Below are 14,792 nucleotides of genomic sequence, written 5' to 3' on the forward strand. Positions count from 1 at the left end.
TCACACTAGGACTTACCTTTCCAAGACCACATGCTTCGACTCACAACCTTTGCCAAGATCACACTTGGACTTTCCATTGCTTGTCTCCTCACCAGGACTTCCCAAATGCCTGGCTCCTCACCAGGACTTTCTCCTTTGCCAGGATCTTACTTGGACTTTCCAATTTGCCTAACCTTCATTTAGGACTTCCACCACTGCCTAAACTCCAGTTAGGACTTCCATACACCTAACCTCCAGTTAGGACTTTCCCAGTCAAGTCTCCTGTCAACCTTGACCTACTTGACTTGTATTCTCATCAACCTGGTCAACCCTTTGACCATCTCCATAACCGGACGATTGCTTCAGCAATCTCCTTATATTGTCAAACATCAAAACTCAAATCCTGACTCAAACTTGACTCAAGTCAAGTTTAGTCAAACTGGTCAACCTTGACCTAGGGAAATTGCTCCAACAATCTCCCCTTTTTTGATGTTTGACAATACCTCTAAGTTAGACTAAATCTCATAGCCTTAAACTCTTCGTTATCACAAGGCTAAATCTCATAGCCTTAAACTCTTATTTATCACAAAGCTAAATCTCATAGCCTTAATCTCTTCTTTATCACAAGGCTAAATCTCATAGCCTTAAACTCTTATTTATCACAAAGCTAAATCTCATAGCCTTAATCTCTTCTTTATCACAAGGCTAAATCTCATAGCCTTAAACTCTTCTTTATCACAAGGATAAATCTTATAGTCTTAACCTCTTCTTTATACCAAGGCTAAATCCCATAGCATAGCCTTAACCTCTTCTTTATACCACGGCTAAATCCCATAGCCTTAACCCTTTCATGACAAGGCATGAATGAAGGTTTCCTTCATTCTCTCCCTTTCCTAGAGGGCAAACTCCCCCTTCTTGGGATGAAGGCCTAACTTAACCTTCCATTCTCCCCCTTTGTCACACATCAAAAATTGAAAACAAACTCTTCTCCATAAGAGTTAGTTCTATGTTGTTTACAACCTCATATGTTATTAACAACCCCACAATGGAGATATCATATTCTTCATTGTCTCCAAAACTCCCCCTAGAGCTCTACTTCACTTCACAATGCTCTTCCTAGAGCATGCATCAACTTCCCAATGAAACTCCCATTCATTGTATTCAATGCTCCCGCTTGAGCAGTAATATTGTTTATAGTGTTTATCCAAGAGCATTTTCCACTTTACTAATGAAGGTTTGATTCCCTTTATTAATCAAATGCTCCCCCTTGAACAATAATCTTCTTCACAATGTTCATCCGAGAGCATTTTCCACTTTACCAATGAAGGTCTGATTCCCTTCATTAATCCAATGCTCCCCCTTGAGCAATAACCTACTTCACAATGCTTATCCAAGAACATTTGTCATCCTAGTAATGAAGATAACCCATCTTCCATTGTTCCCCAATACTCAACCCTGAGTATTGTCCATCACGAAGGTTTAACCCCTTTCCAAGGTCCTTGAAAATAAATTTTCATACATTCAAGGAGTAACTCCCCCTAAAAATATGGTCAAACTTCTATCATTGCACCAACAATGACTTAGAATTCCTAAACAATTAGGAAAACTAAAACTTGAAGTTATGAGGTTCAAAATTTAATAATGAAACTAAACCCCCAACCTAAACTTCACCTAAGTCTACGTTAACCAATCCATACTTGCTTTCATCATGAAAGCTCCCCCTAAATGTATACAATTGTATTCCAAAGGGTTAGGAATGGTTAATGACCCTTGAAAACCAAAACTTGAAGTTTTGAGGTTCTAAAATTCGAAATTGAAGCTAAACCCCATTCTAAACTTCACTTTGATTTATCTTAACCAATCCATACCTGTTTTCATCAAGAAAACTAGCCGATCGATCCAGCCTAGGTCAATCAATCAGCTGATCGATCCACTGACTCTCTGTTCATGGGAATTGGCTTTCCAATCGATCGATTGATCGATTAAAACCATCCCAATCGATCGGCTGATCGATTGAGTTTTTGATTTTTTTTTTTAAATTTAGTTTCAACAAAATTCAGAAACTCCCCAAAATTCTACAAAAATCAAAAAATCATGAAAACTCATATAGTCATTATTTAGGATATACTTTATCAAGGAAAAATAGTTTTCTATGAAAATACTTCCTATTTTCAAAGATTGACACAACTTTAAAAACTTTAATGTTTTCTCCTAGTTTGTGTCTAACTTTCCAATGATGATTACTATCAAAAGATAATCTTCACCAAAGTTTTCCAAAAGTATTTTAAAATGATTTTCAAAACCAATATCTAACCATGTTCTTTGCGCTCAATGCACATGACTTGTACATTAGCTTTCCCAATGATTGGAAATCACATCACTATGTGCTTTGATGAATCTAAAACTCAACAAGATGTACTAAATCAACATCTTGAGTTTTGTTCATCATCCTAACATCTCACTTGTATCTAACGTGTATTAAAACACATATAAGTCACCTTATAGTTCTTTGTGAGATGTAAATTTGGTTTTGCCCTAAACTAAAGGATCATGCATATCTACCTAGGTATTTTGATGGTTATGAACATCCGCCAAGGATGTTACTTGTTAGTGAATGTCATTGGTCCTTAATTGCAAGGAAATTAACATAATGCATGATGTTACATGGCATACATCAAAATAAGCAAATTTCAAAATGAAAAGCAAGCTATAGCTACATGATGTATGTATGACATAACATGACATGATATTTTTATGTTTTTCATAATAAAATGAATGCAACACATGATGTCATGACATATAATATGCAATCAATCATGGCATTTTAGCATAAATAAAATATACCTAAATAACCTATCTAAGTATCCTTAAACCTTAGCTAAAACCCTAAAATTAAGCCTAGATTGCTTATCTCTTGAAGGAATGCCAAAACCCAACTTGACATTTCTTTTACCCCTTTTCTATTTGTGCCAATTGAAATTAAGAAATTAATCCTCAAATATTTATTTGGCACATATTACTCTCTTTAAGGATCAAACATTTAGATTGAGACTTAATTTTGCTCTTAATCCCTTAAGAACATACTAATATCTCAATTAGACATTTCTTATCCTTTCTCCAAGTGCGCCAACTTACATTAAGTGTGATTCCTCAAAGTTTGGCACAACTTACTCTTCCAAGGAGTAATTAATTTTATTAAGGTTTAAATTGTCCTTTAGCCCATTAAGAGAACACCAAAATTTCAACTTAGTATCTCTTATGATTTTCCTTTAAGTGTGCCAATATTAACCTAATTTCAAATCCTCAAAACTTGGCACTTTTTTGTTCTTCAAGGCTTAATCACATTTGATTAAAGCATAGGTTTTCTCTTAATTCCTTAAGAAAGTATCAAAATTCTAACTTGATTTTTCTTATACTTTTCTTAAGTGTGTCAATTTAGATTAAGTTCAACTCTTCAAATTTTGGCACATATATTACTCTTTCAAATAGTAACCCCATAATCCTTTTCATTTTCAAAGGTTAACAATAACCTTGAAAAATACTGTCAAGTGTCAACTTTAGCAAGGTTGGGTTAACTACCATTCCAATTTGAGTTGACACTCTCTAAACTCATTTAGGGTGTAGAGAATATGCTCATAGGAACCCTAAATATATTGGTGCTCCTTGGGTGCTCTAGGTACTCACTAGGGATGACTTCCCTAGATACCTTCCTAAGGACTTTTTTAGGCTTCTTAGAAGCCTTGGTCACTTCTACTAGGTCACTTCTAGGAATAACTTCCCTTGTAACTTTCTTTGTGACTTTGTTTGGCCTTTTTGGAGCCTTAGTCACCTTTACTAGATCAACTTTAGGGATGACCTCCCTTGTGACCTTCTTTGTGACTTTGTTAGACTTCTTAGAAGTCTTAGTCACATTGGTCTTATCAAAAGTACTCTTAGGGATTCCTTCCCTAGTATCCTTGACTTGACCTTTACACCTAGGGTTGGTCTCATAGCTATATATAACCCTATGAAAAGGAGTCACATCCTTCTTGACTTTAGGTTTGTATCCCAAACCTCTATAGCCATTGGATGACTCTTGTCTAGCTTTTCCTAGGTTTTGCTCATTTTGACCCTTAAGAATATTTTCCATTCTTGTTAGGGTCCTTTCTAAACTATCAAGTCTTGTCCTCAAGACTTGGTTTTCACTCCATAAATCCCTAGATTTTGGTTTTTCATTGAATCATTGAGCATTTCTATTCTTGGGTATATTTCTAAAGTCCTTAGTGTTATTGCCTAAGTTGTTATATACCTTCCTAACCTTAGGTGTGGTAAATCTAGCATGAGGAGGAATATATTTATCCTTAGTGTCATTATGCTTCCTACTTTCATGATAATTAGCATTAAAATGATAAGAATTATTTCTAGCATGCTTTTTATCATGTGTCAAAGGAATGACACTATTAAAGTTTACCTTGGGGTTGCTCTTAAAAGCTCCCCCTTGACTTGTGCTTCCTCCTTTGACTTTGATTGTTTTCTTCCCCTTTGGACATTAGCTTCGATAATGTCCATTTTGGTTGCACAAGAAACACACAATGTGTTCCTTGCTCTTCTTTATTTTGGGGATTGTCTCCTTGGGCTTCTCCTTACCCTTGGGTACTACTTGACCCTTCTTCTTGGCCAATTTTAGACACTTGCTCTTATAGTGTCCATGTTCCCTACACTCAAAGCAAATGATATGATTTTTGTTATTTACAATTGAAGTTTCTATACCTTTGCTTGTAGAGATTATGCTTGATTCTCCATTTAATTTATCTTGCACTGCGGAGGTTGCATCATCTTCTTCTTCTCCTCCTTTTGAGGATATGGATGCTTCAACCTCTTCAACTCTTGAGGATGTGGATACTTCCACCTCTTCCTCTCTTGAAGATGTAGAAGATCTCTCATCTTCTTCCTTCTCCTCCTCTTCCTTCTTCTCCCTCGAATGTCGACCTTGTGTCCACATTGGATTGATCCTTCTCTTCTTGGACCAATGAACCCTTCTCCTTGGACTCCTCTACTCCTTGGAATTGTGACGGGGCTTCATGATAGGCAATGATCTTTTTCCAAAGATCACATGCACTTGTGCATTCACCTACACTCACAATGATATTAGAAGGTAATAAATTTAACAAAACTTTCGTTACCTCCTTATCCGCCTCTGCTTGCTCCTTTTGTTCCTTGGTCCAATGTCGAGGTCGGAGGCGTTTACCCTTTTTATCTATTGGAACATCAAACGGGTCCTCCAAGACCACCCATTGGTTCCACTCTATTTGGAACCAAGTCTCCAACCGATTCCTCCATGAACTAAAATCTTCTTTGTCGTACGGAGGTGGAATCCGGATGTCCCATTCGAGTGGTCCTTCTAAATCCATCTTCTTCTTCCTCTAGCTTCTTGCTCTCTTGGTGGTTAGTCCGTAGAAGAGCGACCTTGCTCTGATATCAATTGTTGGGACCAATGTGGCCGCTAGAGGGGGTGAATAGCGTTTTGTCGCGCTTGCGTCGGTTTGCTTCTTGTGATGATGTGCAACGAAAAATACAAGAAACAACACACTACAACGCTAACACGTAGATTTACTTGGTATCCGCCTCAAGAAGAGGTGACTAGTCTAAGGATCCACACACTCACACACCCTCCACTATAAAAACTCTCCTTCTCGGTCGCAGCCGAAGGCGGAGAAGCTTTGTACAAATTCTCACACACACAAACAACTCACACAAGAAGAAGAAATACAGATACAAGGAAAAACACTCTCTTCTTGCTTACTTGTTGTTGCCTCTTGAACCTTGAGAGAACACTCTCAAGAGCCTTCAAGAACTGGCAGTGAAGAGCGGAAGAAACTTGTGAAGATCGCAGAAAAATCGCAGCAGCAGAAATCGCAAAGATCTGGTGAAGAAAATGCTTCACCCAGGCTTTCAACAGTGCTCCCAATCGATCCAATTCATCCCCAATCTATTGCCACGTCAGCACCACTCTATCGCAACCGTCCATCACCTGCATCCTGCCCAACGGTCGAATCCCAATCAATCGACCGATCGATTGGGAACATCTGAATCGATCGGTAGATCGATTCAGAAGCTTTCTGTGTTCTCGCGATCGCGTCAGAACTCCCCTGCCGGATCAATCGACCGATCAATTGACAGTTCCCAATCGATCGCCCGATCGATTGGGAAGGCTTCTGTGCCCACGATTTCACATCCCAATCGATCGATCGATCGATTGGGTCTTCCCACAATCACAGCACACTCGAATCGATCCACTGATCGATTGGACTCTGGTTCAATTGATCGACCGATCGATTGACCAGCTTGGACTTGACTCAAACTCAAGTCCAAATTCCCAAAACCCAACTCCCAGTCAACCGTGACCTGTTGGGTCTCCATGCCTAGCATTTGGCCACACTCGACCAACCTCGAACTAGCCTTCTAGCCTCCTCCATCAGCCTTACGTCCCTCGGATATCTCTCATCCTTTACGCCTTGCCTTCAGGAGCTTCTTTTGGCCTCATCCTAGTTGTCGGATTATACCACCACGCTCGTCCAACCTCGAACTAACCTTCTAGCCTCCTCCATCAGCATTGCATCCCTCAGATATCTCCTCATCCTTCACGCATTGCCTTCAAGAGCTTCCTTCGGCCTCATCCTAGTTATTGAGTTCTCCTTGCCAAGTCACACTAGGACTTACCTTGCCAAGACCACATGCTTGGACTCACAACCTTTGCCAAGATCACACTTGAACTTTCCATTGCCTGGCTCCTCACCAGGACTTCCCAAATGTCTGGCTCCTCACCAGGACTTTCTCCTTTGCCAGGATCATACTTGGACTTTTCAATTTACCTAACCTCCAGTTAGGACTTCCACCATTGCCTAAACTCCAGTTAGGACTTCCATATGCCTAACCTCCAGTTAGGACTTCCATGCCCCTAACCTCCAGTTAGGACTTTCCCAGTTAAGTCTCCTATCAACCTTGACCTACTTGACTTGTATTCTCATCAACCTGGTCAACCCTTTGACCATCTCCATAACCGGACGATTGCTTCAGCAATTTCCTTATATTGTCAAACATCAAAACTCAAATCCTGACTCAACTCAAGTTTTGTCAAACTGGTTAACCTTGACCTAGGAAAATTGCCCCAACAGGGCTATAGTAGATTGCCCATCGGTGTGATCAAGGATTGCGGGCCTTCGAGTAGGAGTTGACCTAAACTCCGAACGAAGTAAACAAGCTTGTCTTTCTTTTTTACTTTTCATTGTGCACGATTTTGCTTTCAAAGAAAAAAGAGAAGTTTTTAAAAGGCGCGATATTCACCCCCCCTCCCCTCTATCGCACCCATTCGATCTAACAGAACTCTCTCGGTCACAGTTTCCTAACCATACATGACAAGTTCTTAGAGACTTAGAGTGAAGTGCTGGTGCATTTCCAAGTTGATCAAGAGGTGATTTCAAGTAAGAAGAGTGTAAACTAGGGTTTCATTATTGTAATCTTGTAAGATTTCATTTGTATTGGCTTCTAATCCTCTTCTTCTTATATTTCATTGTGTGCGAGCTTGTAAGAGGTTTTTTCATCTCTGGATTATTTTCGAGAATGAGCTCTTTAATAGTGTATGTGTGAGAAATGGTTGGATCCTTGGATTAGTCACCTCAAGGAAGTGGATACCAAGTAAATCCTTGTGCTCGCATTAGAGAATCTTCGCTTGAAGTTTTCCACTACAAGATCATCTTCATCGAAGCAAGCGAGCTATTTACCCCCCCTCCCCCTCCTAACTCCCCTTGGTCCCAACAAATGATATCGAAGCAAGGTCGTTCTTCACAGAACTCATTACCGGAAAGGGAAACAGGCTAGAGGAAGAAGAAAAAGTTGAAGTCATAAAGTCAACAAGTCAAAGATTATCATCAAGAAAGCTCAACTTCAAGATGAATTTCTAAGATAAACTCAAATATGATACTAGAGTGCCTCCATCATTCATATCGACAAGATTCGATCCTTGAAAATCAAGGATTGAAAATTTCTTAATGATGGAGATATACACTACAAAAAAAACACCCATATGGGTGTGATTTTTACTTTCAAGAGCGGTTTTCAACCACTCCTACATTTTTACCACCGGTTACAAAAATGCTCCTTTTTTTGCCGCTCCTATATTCAATAGAAGTGATTTTCAAAACCGTTGGTACAAGTTAGAAAACCACTCTTATTATTCTTTATAGGTATGGTTTGAAATCAATCTTACATGTTGTGTATATAATAATGGTTCCAAACCATTTCTATAGCTATATATTTAGGAGCAGTTCAAACTACTTTAAAATCTTTTAAATATAAGAACAATTTTAAACCACTCCTACATGCCTTGGATATAAAAGCGATTTTGAACTAGTTTTTAACTGCCCCTACAAATCATGAATATTCAAGTGGTTGCAAACCACTTCTAAAACTAGGAATTTAAGAATGATTGTGAACCGCTCTTGAAGACATTAAATATAGAAATAATTTTGAATTAATCTTGATGCCGAGCATATTGGCTTCTCAAAAGTAATGGTTTTAGAAGCATTTTGAAACCATTGATGAAATCATTGATGAAATTATAAACTTGGAGCTATTTTCAATCGGCCGTGAACATAAAACTATTTTAAGTCATTCATAAAAAAAGACATATAAAAATGATTTTTTGAGTCATGGATTTAAAGTAGTTTACAAACGTATGAGAACTCCATCAGAGGCACTTGTTCATATGAGAAAAAAATATAATCATATTGAAAATATATTACAACATCCTACCCTCATAACTCTCATAACATTTGATTCAACTCCTCTCTATAGAGAAGAGGCATGCCTAATTAACCACTGAAACCATATAGAGTCGTTCCTAATTGCCTCTTCAACGTATAGACGACGCCCATGGCATTGACGATCTTCCTTCGGGCGTGCTGCATGTAGGTCACGAAATCATGGATCACGTTCTTGAGGACTCCGTGAGTCTCCTCATAGATGAGCCCACTATGCGCTTGACGCAACCCCTCCTGGCCAGGCGCCAGATCGATAGCTTAGTGATGCCCTGGATATTGTCACAGAGCATTTTGTAATGGCGCTCTGCCCTTGCCCAATACCTTACCACCCGTCCCTCTTCCAGACATCGTCGCAGAATCGAGCAGTCGATCTACAAATTCCTGCACAAATTCGAAGTGATTTTAGAACAATCAAATGAGTATCCGAAGCTAGAAATTAGAGAAGGGTCGATCGAGTGAAGGATTACGTAGGAGATTCTAACCTAAAGAACGTGAGATATGCGAAGCTTAGAGGAGTAGATGTAGATAGATCGGGTGCAAGTGGGACTTAATAGTGACATCATCTTATGACATAGAGCTGCTGTGGAACAATATAAATTCACACCGTTAGTCGATGTGAAATGGACGGTGGATGATGTGTGAATGTAAATCACATGGATCATTGAGGTGACAACAAAATATATAAAATTTATATGAAAAATCAATTAAAAATTCCCACATATAAATAATATTTTTATTATAATTTTTAGTTGATTAATTGAATTTGAATGAAAGATAAATAATATAAATATCGAAATATTTATGACTATGTTAAGTATTAAATAATTTATCAATAATATAAATATCCAAATATTTAAAGCTATGTTAAGTATTAAATAATTGGTTTGTTTGATTAAAATTTTTTAGAGATATGTTAAAGAGAGAAAATTAGGGAAATGAAAGTGGTATAGAGATATTTATGTAATTGAAAAAAAGATTTCATAAATAAATATGAGATGATTTAACTTAAAGTAATACTAGTGTTTCTTTGCATGCATTGTATGTGATCCTGTCTGAGAGTCGAGTAGACGGACGCTGGGGACGTGACGCTCTCCGTTAATTCCGTGTAGACTCTGGGCTGACGTGGACTCCAGTGAACCTGCAGCAAAACCGAGCCGGGGAGGGGACTTCGGCGACGGCCTTCCGACGCTCAAGTCAAGCGAGAAGAAATTGAAGCAGAATAATGAGGCAAAGAGCTACAGTAGATGATCATGCATACCTCCGTCGAAGTCTGGGGATCCTTATATAGGATCCCGGGGGGTGCATGCACGTTTCCCAAGGCATGCACACTCCTCAAAGCATACCTCAAAATGGACGTGTCAGAAAAGTGTGCCTGATGTCATACCGCAACCGTCCGAGCATATCTCCGACATGACAGTAGAAACTTCCATCGTATGATCTTTTGTCCGGTCTGGTCGCCGACCATGCTGTCTGACGGCGGTGCATGTCTCGAGGAGGATATCGCCAGCTGTCTATTTTGTCCTCTTCTCCCTCGTCTGTTACTAGGCCGAGCTGGTGAGTCGCTCAGTCGCATACTCGGATGGGCGTGCGGCCTTAGTCGTTACGTATCTCGGTCGTGTGGACTCGTCGGTCGGTGCATTGCCTCTTTTATACGAAATCTCCTGAGCATCGGAAACCCGACCTGTGATCGAGTTGTCTTCACGCCGGCCCGGGCACTATTAAGGCCGATCGGCGAGGTGACCTCCCCGCCCGGCCAAAATATTGGTCTATCCATCTTGACTTTGACTTCGACGTGTCGTTGACCACTGTACGGCCGGGGCCGCCTTCTTCATTATCGGATCAGTATGTATATATGTTAATTTTTAATATAACTACTCTTATTAAAAAAAATCAAATTTATTTATTCTTGTTTTTAATAAAATTTTAAAAAAACTTTTTAATTTTTTCAGAGATAAAGATAATAAAGATATTGAGTTAGCAATAGTCACATAATTAAGATAACTCTATTGCATAATAAATAAATATTTTAGAATATTATTATAAGAAATAGGAGTATTTTAGAATCAATAGGAACAGTTTGATAACTGTTTTTAGAAGTTAAAGTAATATAAAAAGTCACTAGCAGCGTTTGACATAGAATCACCGTTAAAATTATCCAATATCAACAATTTTAATGTATCTTTTAATAGTTGTATCATTAAGAATGATTTATAATAGTGGTTTATTCAAATTAGTGCTAATGATATTCAATAAGAGCGGTTGCAAAATCGTTCTGAAAAGGTAAGGCAATATAAACGGTTTAGCTCAAACAGATTCTATTGTTCAATTTTCAAGAGCGGTGTTAAAACCGTTCTTAAGAAACTGCTCCTATATTAGTGTTTTTTTTTATAGTGATAGAGCAATGATTTATTCTAATGAAAGGTTTTCAAACTCTAACAAATGACAAAGGAAAAATTCACAAGAAGAGCAAATGGAATGAGAAGAAAATCAAAAGATACTAGGTAAATGACGAAGTGATCAAATTATTAATCAATTTATTGTCAAGTAATATTTTCAGATAAATTGGAGATTACGAAGATGTCAAAAAGTTTTATAGCAAATTGGTAAAGTTCCATGAAGATTCATCCTCAATTGAGAGGAACGACAAAAGGCAAAGAGAGATTTTTTGTTTCATCTATATGAGAATTCGAAGATTAAGAGATGCTTAACTTTCGAGAATGAAGATAAAGATGTATCCATCTCAAAAATTGAGATAGAGGGTAGATCATTAGTACTGAAAGTAAGAAGCAGCTTCTACCGATACACTGTACTAAACTAGAGTTTATATAATAACAACAAGTTGAACCCCACCGCTGCCTATTTTCTACACTTTTCTCATCAAACATTTGCAAATCAGATATAAAATGTACTTTTTCCATGACTCGAGCAAGTTATAGGAATCAAACTGAAAGTGGAGTTACTAGTTGAGGTCAATAAAGCTCACAAGTCAAATTTGCTCAGTCCGGTAGCGAATCACGATCTGAACCGATGAGATGAATTCAGGTCAATTGCAGGTAAGTTCAATTATTAATAGATTTAAATTATTAGAGATCCATAGTCAAATTGTTGTCTGGGTGGTGTAGTTGGTTATCACGTTAGTCTCACACACTAAAGGTCCCCAGTTCGAACCTGGGCTCAGACATCTCATTTTTGTAAAATTCCTTCCGTCTTTTTATTCTGCACGGTATATTAATATAACGTTTGTGATCTTACCACTAAATTCTTATCACCCATTATTATTTATTTTTTCAAAAAAGAATACTTTTTTTTTCAAAAAGATAATAGGAGGTGTCTTTTTCACTTTTACCTTGTATAAATCAAATTACTGTAAGATAATACAGATTTCCCATTCTTACCTGATTAATTCCAGTGGCCCAATCAAGATTTTTCATCTAATTCGCCAGATGAATCGAGAAGGGTAAATGGATCCTAGCAGGTAGTTAGTACCATAAATAATTCGAACGGTAATGTTTCATGTTTGAAATTCAAACTCTCATTTGATAGGCACCTCGAATGTAAGATTTATAAAAATTTTATAGAATTAAAAAAATTGAATAAAAAAGTTTGAATTTTAGAGTTTTTAAATTTAAGAGCAGTGTAAAATCTTTTTTATCTTGAAATTAATATAACATGTATGACTCCGTGTAATAAATTTGATAAAAAAATTCATTTAAAATTCTAACCATAATTTTTAAAAATATTTTAATAAAATTTTATAATATTGATGTGGTATATATTGGTATAATTGTCTTTATGTCAAAGTTGATCAATTTGTCTTAAATTTAATTTTTTTTTGATGTTTAACAATATATGAAGATTACAGGTATAATTATTCATTAGAGAAAATGTTAGTGCAAGTCTCCTCTAGTCAAAGGTTGACCAGTTTGAAATGAGAGAGTAGTCAAGTAGGTCAAGGTTGACCGGATACTTAACTGAAAAAATTTTAACTGAAGGTTAGGCAAGGACAAGACCAACGAGATTGTTAGCAGAAGAAGAAAAACAAAGTGGGTCAATATTGACCAGACACTTGGTGTGAGAAGTCCCGATGAGTGAAGCCGAACAGTGAGGAAAGTCTTGATAAGTGGAGCTAGGAAGATGGAAAATCTTGATGAGTGAAACCAGACAATTGAAAATGTTGGTACAGATTGTACTAATAATAAGGTTTTGATGTATAATAAATAGATTAAAATTAGATGTGTTGTTTGTCTAACCCTTTACCAAGTGTGCAGGACTTGATGGGTCTAGAGGATTGAAACACCAGGCTGAAGTTCAGCTAGGTTGATAGCTGGCAGGAAGTCTATATTGGTTGAGATCTGCAGAACGAAGTCCAGTCGGATTGACAACTGGCTGAAGTCCAAATTGGTTGAGATCTGGTAAGAAGTCATGGTGGGTTAAGGGACCTGACATCAAGGAAGTCTACAAATGATAAGTGAGATAAGTCACTGGAGGAGAGAGATCTAATAAGGATGAATCTCGGTGAGACTATAGGCACGGTGCAACTTAAAGCCATTTAGAAAGACTAAGTTGAGACCATGACTAGATCCTGGTCTTGGTAAGACAGGATATAAGTCATAAATTGACTTAGATCCTTAATGTGCTAACTTTATTTTATAGGACAGTTTTTGTTTGCTTGGACTAACTCTTTGTTGCAGGAAAGAAGGTCCAAGCGTCCAAAAGGGATCCGGGTGCCTGGGTAAGTTGCAACGAGGAGCACCTTGGGCGGGTGCCTAACTAGGTACTCGGGAGCTCCGGGCGCCCGAAGTTACTCTAGGCGCCCGGACAAGGGAAATTTTATCTTCGCACTGAGTTGGAGCGTAACAACTGACCGACCCACGTCAGCGGTCTAGGCTCCCGGAGGGGGTCCGGACTCCCGGAGGTGGATAAACTTTGAGGATGAAGTTTCAACGATGGCTCGCCACGTCAGCACAATCCAACCGTCTGGATGGGGTTATAAACGGAGGCTTCGACCAATAGCTTCAGTACAACATTTGCTATAACTTTCGTTCTTGTGTGCTGCTCCGAGAAGGCTCCGACGATCCTGAAAAGCTACTCTGTCAATTGACAATTAAGGAACTCTGTTTATACTTTCTTCTTGTCGGCAACCTTTTATTTTACAGTTCGTGTACTCAAATTTTATAATTCAAATAATCGAACTGATAGTTGTAAGTACCCCAAGGTAGTTTTGATGTGATCAACCAAGTTAGGTTAGGTCTTGTTGGTATTTAACCCCTGTGTCTAGGTGTGCAGGAACTTAGGACCTCAAGAAGTCGAGCAAAAGATGCAGATAGCGAGAAGGATGACACGGAAGATGTTGGTGCGGTTAGCACTAACGATTTAACCCAGGTTTTGATGAATGACAAATAGGTTAAATTAGTTTTGTTGTTGTCTGACACTTTGATCGAGTGTGCAGGAGAAGTCCAGCTAGGTCGACGGGCTGACCGGATAGCTGGCGAGAAGTCCAAGCGGGTCGACGGGCTGACCGGACGCTTGGCGAGAAGTCTAGCTAGGTCGACGGGCTGACCGGATAGCTGGCGAGAAGTCCAAGCGGGTCGACGGGCTGACCGGACGCTTGGCAAGAAGTCCAGACGGGTCGACGGGCTGACCGGACGTCTGGCAGGTAAGTGAGGTAAGTCACTGGAGGGGAGTGACGGTGAGGACGCGTTCCCGGGAAGGGGACATTAGGCGTCGATCCGGCTTAGATCCATTTCGGATGTCTAAGTCGAGATCGTGACTAGATTCCGGTCTCGGAAAGACGGAATCTAAGTCATACTCTTTTTATCCACCTGTTGAACTTTAACTGTGCTAACAATCTGTTTTACAGGATGTATATTTGCCTCGGACTAACTTTGTTTTGCAGGAAAAGGGAGTTTTCTGAAACAAGGTGGTCCGGGCGCCCGGAGGGAATCTGGGCGCCCGGAAGGGATCCGGGTGCCCGGAAGGCGAATTCTATCCAGCCGAGTCGTCGCCACGTGGAGC

The 14,792-nt window shown here is 38.9% G+C and overlaps 1 non-coding gene across 1 annotated transcript; it reads left to right on the forward strand.

Moving 5' to 3' along the window:
• Positions 1 to 11,884: 11,884 nt before the first annotated feature.
• Positions 11,885 to 11,958, forward strand: TRNAV-CAC. The gene has a single exon. It is a non-coding gene; the product is annotated as a tRNA-Val (tRNA).
• The last annotated feature ends 2,834 nt before the right edge of the window (positions 11,959 to 14,792 follow it).

This window comes from Zingiber officinale, chromosome 6B, assembly GCF_018446385.1.
Source record: "Zingiber officinale cultivar Zhangliang chromosome 6B, Zo_v1.1, whole genome shotgun sequence".
NCBI classification, from domain to species: domain Eukaryota; kingdom Viridiplantae; phylum Streptophyta; class Magnoliopsida; order Zingiberales; family Zingiberaceae; genus Zingiber; species Zingiber officinale.